Source organism: Petromyzon marinus, assembly GCF_048934315.1.
Source record: "Petromyzon marinus isolate PM22_M1 ecotype Great Lakes invasive population chromosome 73 unlocalized genomic scaffold, UKy_Petmar_22M1.pri1.0 chr73_unloc.2, whole genome shotgun sequence".
NCBI classification, from domain to species: Eukaryota; Metazoa; Chordata; class Hyperoartia; order Petromyzontiformes; family Petromyzontidae; genus Petromyzon; species Petromyzon marinus.
Window position 1 is genome coordinate 152,137 of NW_027422608.1, and position 15,053 is coordinate 167,189.

The 15,053-nt window shown below is 52.4% G+C and overlaps 1 long non-coding RNA gene across 1 annotated transcript in view; it reads right to left on the reverse strand.

Moving 5' to 3' along the window:
• Positions 1 to 2,056, reverse strand: part of LOC142908128 (uncharacterized) — an 11,021-nt gene extending 8,965 nt beyond the window's left edge. The window contains exon 1 of the long non-coding RNA XR_012931609.1: positions 1,975 to 2,056. This is a non-coding gene — a long non-coding RNA (uncharacterized LOC142908128). The remainder of the gene's footprint in view (positions 1 to 1,974) is intronic.
• Positions 2,057 to 15,053: the final 12,997 nt, after the last annotated feature.

The window sequence follows — 15,053 nt, forward strand, 5'->3', positions numbered from 1 at the left end:
TAAGTGAGTGTGTGAGTGAGTGAGTGTGTGAGTGAGTGGATGAGTGGGTGAGTGAGTGAGTGGGTGAGTGAGTGTGTGAGTGTGTGAGTGGGTGAGTGAGTGAGTGGGTGAGTGAGTGAGTGGGGAGTGAGTGGGTGGGTGGGTGAGTGGGTGGGTGAGTGAGTGAGTGGGTGAGTGAGTGAGTGAGTGGTGAGTGAGTGAGTGGGTGAGTGGGTGAGTGGGTGAGTGGTGGGTGGTGAGTGGTGAGTGAGTGGTGAGTGGTGAGTGAGTGGTGGGTGAGTGAGTGAGTGAGTGGTGAGTGAGTGGGTGAGTGAGTGGGTGAGTGGGTGAGTGAGTGAGTGAGTGGGTGGGTGAGTGAGTGAGTGAGTGGTGAGAGTGAGTGAGTGGGTGAGTGAGTGAGTGGGTGAGTGGGTGAGTGAGTGGGTGAGTGAGTGAGTGGGTGAGTGAGTGGTGAGTGAGTGAGTGAGTGGTGAGTGAGTGCGTGAGTGGGTGAGTGGGTGAGTGAGTGGTGAGTGAGTGAGTGAGTGGTGAGTGAGTGGGTGAGTGGGTGAGTGGGTGAGTGAGTGAGTGGTGAGTGAGTGAGTGAGTGGTGAGTGAGTAAGTGGGTGAGTGGGTGAGTGAGTGAGTGGTGAGTGAGTGAGTGAGTGGTGAGTGGGTGAGTGGGTGGGTGAGTGGGTGAGTGAGTGGGTGAGTGAGTGAGTGAATAGTGAGTGAGTGGTGAGTGAGTGGGTGAGTGAGTGGGTGAGTGAGTGGGTGAGTGAGTGAGTGAATGGGTGAGTGAGTGAGTGAGTGGGTGAGTGAGTGAGTGGTGAGTGAGTGGGTGGGTGAGTGAGTGAGTGGTGAGTGGGTGAGTGGGTGGGTGAGTGAGTGGGTGAGAGAGTGAGTGAGTGGTGAGTGAGTGAGTGGTGAGTGAGTGAGTGAATAGTGAGTGAGTGAGTGGTGAGTGAGTGAGTGGGTGAGTGAGTGGGTGAGTGGGTGAGTGAGTGAGTGAGTGGGTGAGTGAGTGAGTGGGTGAGTGAGTGAGTGGTGAGTGAGTGGGTGGGTGAGTGAGTGAGTGGTGAGTGAGTGGTGGGTGAGTGAGTGAGTGAGTGGTGAGTGAGTGGGTGAGTGAGTGGGTGAGGGGTGAGAGTGAGTGAGTGAGTGGTGGGTGAGTGAGTGAGTGAGTGGGTGAGTGAGTGAGTGAGTGGTGAGTGAGTGCGTGAGTGGGTGAGTGAGTGGGTGAGTGAGTGAGTGGGTGAGTGAGTGAGTGGTGAGTGAGTGAGTGAGTGGTGAGTGAGTGAGTGGTGAGTGAGTGAGTGAGTGGTGAGTGAGTGAGTGGGTGAGTGGGTGAGTGAGTGAGTGGTGAGTGAGTGAGTGAGTGGTGAGTGGGTGAGTGAGTGAGTGAGTGGTGAGTGAGTGAGTGGTGAGTGAGTGAATGGTGAGTGAGTGAGTGGTGAGAGTGAGTGAGTGGGTGAGTGAGTGGGTGAGTGAGTGGTGAGTGAGTGAGTGAGTGCGTGAGTGGGTGAGTGAGTGGGTGAGTGAGTGGTGAGTGAGTGGTGAGTGAGTGAGTGAGTGGTGAGTGGGTGAGTGGGTGAGTGAGTGAGTGAGTGGTGAGTGAGTGAGTGAGTGGTGAGTGGGTGAGTGAGTGAGTGAGTGGTGAGTGAGTGGGTGGGTGAGTGAGTGGTGAGTGAGTGAGTGAGTGGTGAGTGGGTGAGTGAGTGAGTGGGTGGGGTGAGTGAGTGGTGAGTGGGTGAGTGGGTGAGTGAGTGAGTGGTGAGTGAGTGAGTGAGTGGTGAGTGGGTGAGTGAGTGAGTCAGTAGTGAGTGAGTGAGTGGTGAGTGAGTGGTGAGTGAGTGGTGAGTGAGTGAGTGGGTGAGTGAGTGGGTGAGTGAGTGAGTGGTGAGTGAGTGGGTGGGTGAGTGAGTGAGTGAGTGACTCACTGAGTGGGTGAGTGAGTGAGGTGAGTGGTGAGTGAGTGGTGCTGTCCCCACTTACCTCCGGCTCGAGTATCTGCACGTGCTCGAGATGATGGTGAGATGGTGGTGAGTGGTGAGTTGGTGTGAGTGGTGAGTTGGTGAGAAGTCAGAGATACTAAAGCATAGATAAATAGAAATAACTAGATAAATAGACTAGATCGATAATAGATAAACATAGATAGATAATAGATATAGGAAGACGACCACGCCCACAGCGGCCAGCAGGCCAGCAACAAACAGCACCGAGCTCACCTTCATGGCCTGGGAAGATGAGGGGGGTTGTCACACAGTGGGTGGGTGGGTGAGTGGGTGGGTGAGTGGGTGGGTGAGTGAGTGGGTGGGTGAGTGAGTGGGTGGGTGAGTGAGTGAGTGGGTGAGTGGGTGGGTGGGTGGGTGAGTGGGTGGGTGGGTGAGTGAGTGAGTGGGTGAGTGAGTGGGTGGGTGAGTGGGTGGGTGGGTGAGTGGGTGAGTGAGTGGGTGGGTGGGTGAGTAAGTGGGTGAGTGGGTGAGTGAGTGGGTTAGTGAGTGAGTGGGTGGGTGAGTGAGTGGGTGAGTGAGTGGGTGAGTGAGTGGGTGAATGAGTGAGTGGGTGAATGAGTGAGTGGGTGAGTGAGTGGGTGAGTGGGTGAGTGAGTGGGTGGGTGAGTGGGTGGGTGAGTGGGTGAGTGGGTGAGTGAGTGGGTGAGTGAGTGGGTGGGTAAGTGGGTCAGTGGGTGAGTGGGTGTGTGAGTGGGTGGGTGGGTGGGTGAGTGGGTGGGTGAGTGGGTGGGTGAGTGGGTGGGTGAGTGGGTGGGTGAGTGGGTGGGTGAGTGGGTGAGTGAGTGGGTGGGTGAGTGGGTGAGTGAGTGGGTGGGTGAGTGGGTGGGTGAGTGGGTGGGTGAGTGGGTGGGTGAGTGAGTGAGTGGGTGAGTGGGTGAGTGGGTGGGTGAGTGAGTGGGTGAGTGAGTGGGTGAGTGAGTCAGTGAGTGGGTGAGTGAGTGGCTATGTGAGTAGGTGAGTGGGTGAGTGAGTGGGTGAGTGGGTGGGTGAGTGAGTGGGTGAGTGAGTGGGTGGGTGGGTGAGTGGGTGAGTGGGTGAGTGAGTGGGTGGGTTAGTGGGTGAGTGAGTGGCTGAGTGGGTGAGTGAGTGGGTGGGTGAGTGAGTGGGTGGGTGGGTGAGTGAGTGGGTGAGTGGGTGAGTGAGTGAGTGGTTGAGTGAGTGGGTGAGTGGGTGAGTGAGTGGGTGGGTGAGTGAGTGGGTGAGTGAGTGGGTGAGTGAGTGGGTGAATGAGTGAGTGGGTGAGTGAGTGGGTGAGTGGGTGAGTGAGTGGGTGAGTGGGTGGGTGGGTTAGTGGGTGAGTGAGTGGGTGAGTGAGTGGGTGAGTGAGTGGGTGAGTGGGTGGGTGGGTGAGTGAGTGAGTGGGTGAGTGAGTGAGTGGGTGGGTGGGTGAGTGAGTGGGTGAGTGGGTGAGTGAGTGAGTGGTTGAGTGAGTGGGTGAGTGGGTGAGTGAGTGGGTGGGTGAGTGAGTGGGTGAGTGAGTGGGTGAGTGAGTGGGTGAATGAGTGAGTGGGTGAGTGAGTGGGTGAGTGGGTGAGTGAGTGGGTGAGTGGGTGGGTGGGTTAGTGGGTGAGTGAGTGGGTGAGTGAGTGGGTGAGTGAGTGGGTGAGTGGGTGGGTGGGTGAGTGAGTCAGTGGGTGAGTGGGTGGGCGAGTGGGTGGGTGAGTGGGTGGGTGAGTGGGTGGGTGGGTGAGTGGGTGGGTGAGTGGGTGGGTGGGTGAGTGAGTCAGTGGGTGAGTGGGTGGGTGAGTGGGTGGGTGAGTGGGTGGGTGAGTGGGTGGGTGAGTGGTTGGGTGAGTGGGTGGATGAGTGGGTGGGTGGGTGAGTGGGTGGGTGAGTGGGTGAGTGAGTGGGTGAGTGAGTTGGTTAGTGAGTGAGTGGGTTAGTGAGTGAGTGGGTGAGTGAGTGAGTTGGTGAGTGGGTGAGTGAGTGGGTGGGTGAGTGGGTGGGTGGGTGAGTGGGTGGGTGAGTGGGTGAGTGAGTGGGTGGGTGAGTAAGTGGGTGAGTGGGTGAGTGACTGGGTGGGTGAGTGAGTGGGTGAGTGAGTGAGTGGGTAAGTGGGTGGGTGAGTGTTTGGTTGAGTGAGTGGGTGAGTGAGTGAGTGGGTGATTGAGTGGGTGGGTGAGTGGGTGAGTGGGTGGGTGGGTGAGTGGGTGAGTGAGTGGGTGAGTGAGTGGGTGAGTGAGTGGGTGAGTGGGTGGGTGGGTGAGTGAGTCAGTGGGTGAGTGAGTGGGCGAGTGGGTGGGTGAGTGGGTGGGTGAGTGGGTGGGTGGGTGAGTGGGTGGGTGAGTGGGTGGGTGGGTGAGTGAGTCAGTGGGTGAGTGGGTGGGTGAGTGGGTGGGTGAGTGGGTGGGTGAGTGGGTGAGTGGGTGGTTGGGTGAGTGGGTGGGTGAGTGGGTGGGTGGGTGAGTGGGTGGGTGAGTGGGTGAGTGAGTGGGTGAGTGAGTTGGTTAGTGAGTGAGTGGGTTAGTGAGTGGGTGGGTGAGTGAGTGAGTTGGTGAGTGGGTGAGTGAGTGGGTGGGTGAGTGGGTGGGTGGGTGAGTGGGTGGGTGAGTGGGTGAGTGAGTGGGTGGGTGAGTAAGTGGGTGAGTGGGTGAGTGACTGGGTGGGTGAGTGAGTGGGTGAGTGAGTGGAGTGGGTAAGTGGGTGGGTGAGTGTTTGGTTGAGTGAGTGGGTGAGTGAGTGAGTGGGTGATTGAGTGGGTGGGTGAGTGGGTGAGTGGGTGGGTGGGTGAGTGGGTGAGTGAGTGAGTGGGTGAGTGGGTGGGTGAGTGGGTGAGTGGGTGGTTGGGTGAGTGGGTGGGTGAGTGGGTGGGTGGGGAGTGGGTGGGTGAGTGGGTGAGTGAGTGGGTGAGTGAGTTGGTTAGTGAGTGAGTGGGTTAGTGAGTGAGTGGGTGAGTGAGTGAGTTGGTGAGTGGGTGAGTGAGTGGGTGGGTGAGTGGGTGGGTGGGTGAGTGGGTGAGTAAGTGGGTGAGTGGGTGAGTGACTGGGTGGGTGAGTGAGTGGGTGAGTGAGTGAGTGGGTAAGTGGGTGGGTGAGTGTTTGGTTGAGTGAGTGGGTGAGTGAGTGAGTGGGTGATTGAGTGGGTGGGTGAGTGGGTGAGTGGGTGGGTGGGTGAGTGGGTGAGTGAGTGGGTGAGTGAGTGGGTGAGTGGGTGGGTGAGTGGGTGAGTGAGTGAGTGGGTGAGTGAGTAAGTGAGTGAGTAGGTGAGTGGGTGAGTGAGTGGGTGAGTGGGTGGGTGAGTGAGTGAGTGGGTGAGTGGGTGAGTGAGTGGGTGGGTGAGTGGGTGGGTGAGTGGGTGAGTGAGTGGGTGAGTGAGTGAGTGGGTGAATGAGCGAGTGAGTGGGTGAGTGGGTGAGTGAGTGCGTGAGTGAGTAGGTGAGTAGGTGAGTGAGTGGTGAGTGGGTGAGTGAGTGGGTGAGTGAGTGAGTGGGTGAGTGAGTAGGTGAGTAGGTGAGTGAGTGGGTGGGTGAGTGAGTGAGTGGGTGAGTGAGTGGGTGAGTGAGTAGGTGAGTAGGTGAGTGAGTGGTGAGTGGGTGAGTGAGTGGGTGAGTGAGTGGGTGAGTGAGTGGGTGAGTGAGTGGGTGAGTGAGTGGGTGAGTAGGTGAGTAGGTGAGTGAGTGGTGAGTGATTGGGTGAGTGTTTAGGTGAGTGAGTGAGTGGGTGAGTGGGTGAGTGAGTAGGTGAGTGAGTGAGTAGGTGAGTAGGTGAGTGAGTGGTGAGTGAGTGGTGAGTGTGACTCACTCTGTGTCTCTCTCTCTCTGAGTGAGACTCACCCAGGGCTATTCTCTGCGCGACATCGATTCTCTGCGCGACATCGATTCTCTGCGCGACATCGATTCCACAGCAGGTTGCAGCTGTTGAGGGTTGTGGTGGTGGGGGTAGTGATCTAGGGGGTAGTGATCTAGGGGGTAGTGATCTAGGGGGTAGTGATCTAGGGGGCAGTGATCTAGGGGGTAGTGATATAGGGGGTAGTGATCTAGGGGGTAGTGATATAGGGGGTAGTGATCTAGGGGTAGTGATCTAGGGTGTAGTGATCTAGGGGGTAGTGATCTAGGGGGTAGTGATCTAGGGGGTAGTGATCTAGGGTGTAGTGATCTAGGGTGTAGTGATCTAGGGTGTAGTGATCTAGGGGGTAGTGATCTAGGGGGTAGTGATCTAGGGGGTAGTGATCTAGGGGGTAGGGGACTAGGGGGTAGTGATCTAGGGGGTAGTGATCTAGGGGGTAGGGGACTAGGGGGTAGTGATCTAGGGGGTAGTGATCTAGGGGGTAGTGATCTAGGGGGTAGTGATCTAGGGGGTAGGGGACTAGGGGGTAGTGATCTAGGGGGTAGTGATCTAGGGGGTAGGGGACTAGGGGGTAGTGATCTAGGGGGTAGTGATCTAGGGGGTAGGGGACTAGGGAATAGGGGACTAGGGGGTAGTGATCTAGGGGGTAGTGATCTAGGGGGTAGTGATCTAGGGGGTAGTGATCTAGGGGGTAGTGATCTAGGGGGTAGTGATCTAGGGGGTAGTGATCTAGGGGGTAGTGATCTAGGGGGTAGGGGACTATGGGGTAGTGATCTAGGGGGTAGTGATCTAGGGGGTAGTGATCTAGGGGGTAGGGGACTATGGGGTAGTGATCTAGGGGGTAGTGATCTAGGGGGTAGGGGACTAGGGGGTAGTGATCTAGGGGGTAGTGATCTAGGGGGTAGTGATCTAGGGGGTAGTGATCTAGGGGGTAGTGATCTAGGGGGTAGTGATCTAAGGGGTAGGGGACTAGGGGGTAGTGATCTAGGGGGTAGTGATCTAGGGGGTAGTGATCTAGGGGGTAGTGATCTAGGGGGTAGTGATCTAGGGGGTAGTGATCTAGGGGGTAGGGGACTAGGGGGTAGTGATCTAGAGGGAAGTGATCTAGGGGGTAGTGATCTAGGGGGTAGTGATCTAGGGGGTAGTGATCTAGGGGGTAGTGATCTAGGGGGTAGTGATCTAGGGGGTAGTGATCTAGGGGGTAGGGGACTAGGGGGTAGTGATCTAGGGGGTAGGGGACTAGGGGGTAGGGGACTAGGGGGTAGTGATCTAGGGGGTAGGGGACTAGGGGGTAGTGATCTAGGGGGTAGGGGACTAGGGGGTAGTGATCTAGGGGGTAGTGATCTAGGGGGTAGGGGACTAGGGGGTAGTGATCTAGGGGGTAGTGATCTAGGGGGTAGTGATCTAGAGGGTAGTGATCTAGGGGGTAGTGATCTAGGGGGTAGTGATCTAGGGGGTAGTGATCTAGGGGGTAGTGATCTAGGGGGTAGTGATCTAGGGGGTAGGGGACTAGGGGGTAGTGATCTAGGGGGGTAGTGATCTAGGGGGTAGTGATCTAGGGGGTAGGGGACTAGGGGGTAGTGATCTAGGGGGTAGTGATCTAGGGGGTAGGGGACTAGGGGGTAGTGATCTAGGGGGTAGTGATCTAGGGGGTAGGGGACTAGGGGGTAGTGATCTAGGGGGTAGTGATCTAGGGGGTAGTGATCTAGAGGGTAGTGATCTAGGGGGTAGTGATCTAGGGGGTAGTGATCTAGGGGGTAGTGATCTAGGGGGTAGTGATCTAGGGGGTAGTGATCTAGGGGGTAGTGATCTAGGGGGTAGGGGACTAGGGGGTAGTGATCTAGGGGGTAGTGATCTAGGGGGTAGTGATCTAGGGGGTAGTGATCTAGGGGGTAGGGGACTAGGGGGTAGTGATCTAGGGGGTAGTGATCTAGGGGGTAGGGGACTAGGGGGTAGTGATCTAGGGGGTAGGGGACTAGGGGGTAGTGATCTAGGGGGTAGTGATCTAGGGGGTAGTGATCTAGGGGGTAGGGGACTAGGGGGTAGTGATCTAGGGGGTAGTGATCTAGGGGGTAGTGATCTAGGGGGTAGTGATCTAGGGGGTAGAGGACTAGGGGGTAGTGATCTAGGGGGTAGTGATCTAGTGGGTAGTGATCTAGGGGGTGGTGATCTTAGGGGGTAGTGATCTAGGGGGTAGTGATCTATGGGGTAGTGATCTAGGGGGTAGTGATCTAGGGGGTAGTGATCTAGGGGGTAGTGATCTAGGGGGTAGTGATCTAGGGGGTAGGGGACTAGGGGGTATTGATCGAGGGGGTAGTGATCTAGGGGGTAGGGGACTAGGGGGTAGTGATCTAGGGGGTAGTGATCTAGGGGGTAGTGATCTAGGGGGTAGTGATCTTAGGGGGTAGTGATCTAGGGGGTAGTGATCTAGGGGGTAGGGGACTAGGGGGTAGTGATCTAGGGGGTAGCGATCTAGGGGGTAGCGATCTAGGGGGTAGTGATCTAGGGGGTAGTGATCTTAGGGGGTAGTGATCTAGGGGGTAGTGATCTAGGGGGTAGTGATCTAGGGGGTAGTGATCTAGGGGGTAGTGATCTAGGGGGTAGGGGACTAGGGGGTAGTGATCTAGGGGGTAGCGATCTAGGGGGTAGCGATCTAGGGGGTAGTGATCTTAGGGGGTAGTGATCTAGGGGGTAGTGATCTAGGGGGTAGTGATCTAGGGGGTCGTGATCTAGGGGGTCGTGATCTAGGGGATAGTGATCTAGGGGGTAGTGATCTAGGGGGTAGTGATCTAGGGGGTAGTGATCTAGGGGGTAGGGGACTAGGGGGTAGTGATCTAGGGGGTAGTGATCTAGGGGGTAGGGGACTAGGGGGTAGTGATCTAGGGGGTAGTGATCTAGAGGGTAGTGATCTAGGGGGTAGTGATCTAGGGGGTAGTGATCTAGGGGGTAGTGATCTAGGGGGTAGGGGACTAGGGGGTAGTGATCTAGGGGGTAGTGATCTAGGGGGTAGGGGACTAGGGGGTAGTGATCTAGGGGGTAGTGATCTAGGGGGTAGTGATCTAGGGGGTAGTGATCTAGGGGGTAGGGGACTAGGGGGTAGTGATCTAGGGGGTAGTGATCTAGGGGGTAGGGGACTAGGGGGTAGTGATCTAGGGGGTAGGGGACTAGGGGGTAGTGATCTAGGGGGTAGTGATCTAGGGGGTAGTGATCTAGGGGGTAGGGGACTAGGGGGTAGTGATCTAGGGGGTAGTGATCTAGGGGGTAGTGATCTAGGGGGTAGTGATCTAGGGGGTAGAGGACTAGGGGGTAGTGATCTAGGGGGTAGTGATCTAGTGGGTAGTGATCTAGGGGGTGGTGATCTTAGGGGGTAGTGATCTAGGGGGTAGTGATCTATGGGGTAGTGATCTAGGGGGTAATGATCTAGGGGGTAGTGATCTAGGGGGTAGTGATCTAGGGGGTAGTGATCTAGGGGGTAGTGATCTAGGGGGTAGTGATCTAGGGGGTAGGGGACTAGGGGGTATTGATCGAGGGGGTAGTGATCTAGGGGGTAGGGGACTAGGGGGTAGTGATCTAGGGGGTAGTGATCTAGGGGGTAGTGATCTAGGGGGTAGTGATCTTAGGGGGTAGTGATCTAGGGGGTAGTGATCTAGGGGGTAGGGGACTAGGGGGTAGTGATCTAGGGGGTAGCGATCTAGGGGGTAGCGATCTAGGGGGTAGTGATCTAGGGGGTAGTGATCTTAGGGGGTAGTGATCTAGGGGGTAGTGATCTAGGGGGTAGTGATCTAGGGGGTAGTGATCTAGGGGGTAGTGATCTAGGGGGTAGGGGACTAGGGGGTAGTGATCTAGGGGGTAGCGATCTAGGGGGTAGCGATCTAGGGGGTAGTGATCTTAGGGGGTAGTGATCTAGGGGGTAGTGATCTAGGGGGTAGTGATCTAGGGGGTCGTGATCTAGGGGGTCGTGATCTAGGGGATAGTGATCTAGGGGGTAGTGATCTAGGGGGTAGTGATCTAGGGGGTAGTGATCTAGGGGTAGTGATCTAGGGGGTAGTGATCTAGGGGGTAGTGATCTAGGGGGTAGGGGACTAGGGGGTAGTGATCTAGGGGGTAGTGATCTAGGGGGTAGGGGACTAGGGGGTAGTGATCTAGGGGGTAGTGATCTAGGGGGTAGTGATCTAGGGGGTAGTGATCTAGGGGGTAGTGATCTAGGGGGTAGGGGACTAGGGGGTAGTGATCTAGGGGGTAGTGATCTAGGGGGTAGGGGACTAGGGGGTAGTGATCTAGGGGGTAGTGATCTAGGGGGTAGTGATCTAGGGGGTAGTGATCTATGGGGTAGTGATCTAGGGGGTAGGGGACTAGGGGGTAGTGATCTAGGGGGTAGTGATCTAGGGGGTAGTGATCTAGGGGGTAGTGATCTAGGGGGTAGGGGACTAGTGATCTAGGGGGTAGTGATCTAGGGGGTAGGGGACTAGGGGGTAGTGATCTAGGGGGTAGTGATCTAGGGGGTAGGGGACTAGGGGTAGTGATCTAGGGGGTAGTGATCTAGGGGGTAGGGGACTAGGGGGTAGTGATCTAGGGGGTAGGGGACTAGGGGGTAGTGATCTAGGGTGTAGTGATCTAGGGGGTAGTGATCTAGGGGGTAGTGATCTAGGGGGTAGTGATCTAGGGGGTAGTGATCTAGGGGGTGGTGATCTAGGGGGTAGTGACCTAGGGGGTAGGGGACTAAGGGGTAGTGATCTAGGGGGTAGTGATCTAGGGGGTAGTGATCTAGGGGGTAGTGATCTAGGGGGTAGTGATCTAGGGGGTAGTGATCTAGGGGTAAGGGACTAGGGGGTAGGGGACTAGGGGGTAGTGATCTAGGGGGTAGTGATGTAGGGGGTAGTGATCTAGGGGGTAGGGGACTAGGGGTAGTGATCTAGGGGGTAGTGATCTAGGGGGTAGTGATCTAGGGGGTAGTGATCTAGGGGGTAGTGATCTAGGGGGTAGGGAACTAGGGGGTAGTGATCTAGGGGGTAGTGATCTAGGGGGTAGTGATCTAGGGGGTAGTGATCTAGAGGGAAGTGATCTAGGGGGTAGTGATCTAGGGGGTAGGGGACTAGGGGGTAGTGATCTAGGGGGTAGTGATCTAGGGGGTAGTGATCTAGGGGGTAGTGATCTAGGGGGTAGGGGACTAGGGGGTAGGGGACTAGGGGGTAGTGATCTAGGGGGTAGTGATCTAAGGGGTAGTGATCTAGGGGGTAGTGATCTTGGGGGTAGTGATCTAGGCGGTAGTGATCTAGGGGGTAGTGATCTAAGGGGTAGTGATCTAGGAGGTAGTGATCTAGGGGGTAGGGGACTAGGGGGTAGTGATCTAGGGGGTAGTGATCTAGTGGGTAGTGATCTAGGGGGTGGTGATCTAGGGGGTAGTGATCTAGGGGGTGGTGATCTAGGGGGTAGTGATCTAAGGGGTAGGGGACTAGGGGGTAGTGATCTAGGGGGTAGTGATCTAGGGGGTAGGGGACTAGGGGGTAGTGATCTAGGGGGTAGTGATCTAGGGGGTAGGGGACTAGGGACTAGTGATCTAGGGGGTAGTGATCTAGGGGGTAGTGATCGAGGGGGTAGTGATCTATGGGGTAGTGATCTAGGGGGTAGGGGACTCGGGGGTAGTGATCTAGGGGGTAGTGATATAGGGGGTAGTGATCTAGGGGGTAGTGATCTAGGGGGTAGTGATCTAGGGGGTAGTGATCTATGGGGTGGTGATCTAGGGGGTAGTGATCTATGGGGTGGTGATCTAGGGGGTAGTGATCTAGGGGGTAGTGATCTAGGGGGTAGTGATCTAGGGGGTAGTGATCTAGGGGGTAGTGATCTAGGGGGTAGTGATCTAGGGGGTAGGGGACTAGGGAGTAGTGATCTAGGGGGTAGTGATCTAGGGGGTAGTGATCGAGGGGGTAGTGATCTATGGGGTAGTGATCTAGGGGGTAGGGGACTCGGGGGTAGTGATCTAGGGGGTAGTGATCTAGGGGGTAGTGATCTAGGGGGTAGTGATCTAGGGGTTAGTGATCTAGGGGGTAGGGGACTAGGGGGTAGTGATCTATGGGGTAGTGATCTAGGGGGTAGTGATCTAGGGGGTAGTGATCTAGGGGGTAGTGATCTAGGGGGTAGTGATCTAGGGGGTAGTGATCTAGGGGGTAGTGATCTATGGGGTGGTGATCTAGGGGGTAGTGATCTAGGGGGTAGTGATCTAGGGGGTAGTGATCTAGGGGGTAGTGATCTAGGGGGTAGTGATCTAGGGGGTAGTGATCTAGGGGGTAGGGGACTAGGGGGTAGTGATCTAGGGGGTAGTGATCTAGGGGGAAGTGATCTAGGGGGTAGTGATCTAGGGGGTAGGGGACTAGGGGTAGTGATCTAGGGGGTAGTGATCTAGGGGGTAGGGGACTAGGGTGTAGTGATCTAGGGGGTAGTGATCTAGCGGGTAGTGATCTAGGGGGTAGGGGACTAGGGGGTAGTGATCTAGGGGGTAGTGATCTAGGGGGTAGTGATCTAGGGGGTAGTGATCTAGGGGGTAGGGGACTAGGGGGTAGTGATCTAGGGGGTAGTGATCTAGGGGAAGGGATCTAGAGGGTAGTGATCTAGGGGGTAGGGGACTAGGGGTAGTGATCTAGGGGGTAGGGGACTAGGGTGTAGTGATCTAGGGGGTAGTGATCTAGGGGGTAGTGATCTAGGGGGTAGTGATCTAGGGGGTAGTGATCTAGGGGGTAGGGGACTAGGGGGTAGTGATCTAGGGGGTAGTGATCTAGGGGGTAGGGGACTAGGGGGTAGTGATCTAGGGGGTAGTGATCTAGGGGGTGGTGATCTAGGGGGTAGTGATCTAGGGGGTAGTGATCTAGGGGGTAGTGATCTAGGGGGTAGTGATCTAGGGGGTCTATTTGTGTTCAGCGGTCTCCAGCTGTCAGTGACTCCACCCTCTGCTTATTTATACCTTGAGAGGGTCTTAGTTATTTATAAACTTACACTTTATACTATATATACATCATATACATACTAATACACTACAACACTACTACATTATACACTGCCACACTACATTATACACTACTACACTACATTATACACTACTACACTACATTATACACTACTACACTACATTATACACTGCTAGACTACATAACTACTACACTATACACTACTACACTACATTATATACTAATACACTACACACTACTACATTATACACTACTACACTACATTATACACTACTACACTATACACTACCACACTACATTATATACTAATATACTACACACTACTACATTATACACTACTACACTACATTATACACTACTACACTACATTATATACCACCCTACACACTACTACACCACACTATACACTACTACACTACATTATACACTACTACACTACATTATACACTACTATACTACATTATACACTACTATACTACACTATACACTACTACACTACATTATACACTATACTATACACTACTACACTACATTATACACTACTATACTACATTATACACTACTATACTACACTATATACTACTACACTACATTATACACTATACTATACACTACTACACTACATTATACACTACTGCACTACATTATACACTACTACACCACATTATACACTACTACACTACATTATACACTACTACACTACACTATACACTACTACACTACACACTACATTATACGCTAATACATTACTACACTACACTATACACTACTACACTACATTATATACTACTACACTACACTATACACTCCTACACTACATTATACACTACTACACTATATTATACACTACTACACTACATTATACACTATACACTACATTATACACTACTACACTATACACTACTACACTACACTATACACTACTACACTACATTATACACTATACACTACATTATACACTACTACACTACACTATACACTACTACACTACACTATACACTACTACACTACATTATACACTACTACACTACATTATACACTACTACACTACATTATACACTACTACACTACACTATACACTACTAGACTACACTATACACTACTACACTACATTGTACACTATACACTACATTATACACCACTACACTACACTATACACTACTACACTACATTATACACTACTACACTACATTATTAACTACTACACTACATTATACAATACTACACTACATTATACACTACTACACTATACACTACTACACTACACTATACACTACCACACTACATTATACACTACTACACTACACTATACACTACTACACTACATTATACACTACTACACTTCATTATACACTAATACACTACACTGTACACTACATTATACACTACTACACTACATTATACACTCCTATACTACACTATACACAAATACACTACACTATACACTACATTATACACTACTACACTACACTATAAACTACATTATACACTTCTACACTACACTATACACTACATTATACACTATACACCACTACACTACACTATACACTACTACACTACGCTATACACAAATACACTACACTATACACTACATTATACACTACTACACTACACTATACACTACTATACGACATTATATACTACATTATACACTACATTATACACTATACACTACTACACTACATTATACACTATACACTACATTATAAACTACTACACTACACTATACACTACTACACTACATTATACACTATACACTACATTATACACTACTACACTACATTATACACTACATTATACGCTATACACTACATTATACACTATACACTACACTATACACTACTACACTACACACTACTACACGACATTATACACTACATTATACACTACATTATACACTACTACACTACATTTTACACTATACACTACATTATACACTACTACACTACACTATACACTACTACACTACACTATACACTACATTATACACTACTACACTACATTATACACTACTACACTACACTATACACTACTACACTACATTGTACACCATACATTACATTATACACTACTACACTACACTATACACTACTACACTACACTATACACTACTACACGACATTATACACTACATTATACACTACATTATTCACGACTACACTACATTATACACTACATTATACACTATACACTACATTATACACTATACACTACTACACTACACTATACACTACATTATACACTACATTATACACTATACACTACACTATACACTACATTATACACTACTACACTATACACTACTACACTACACT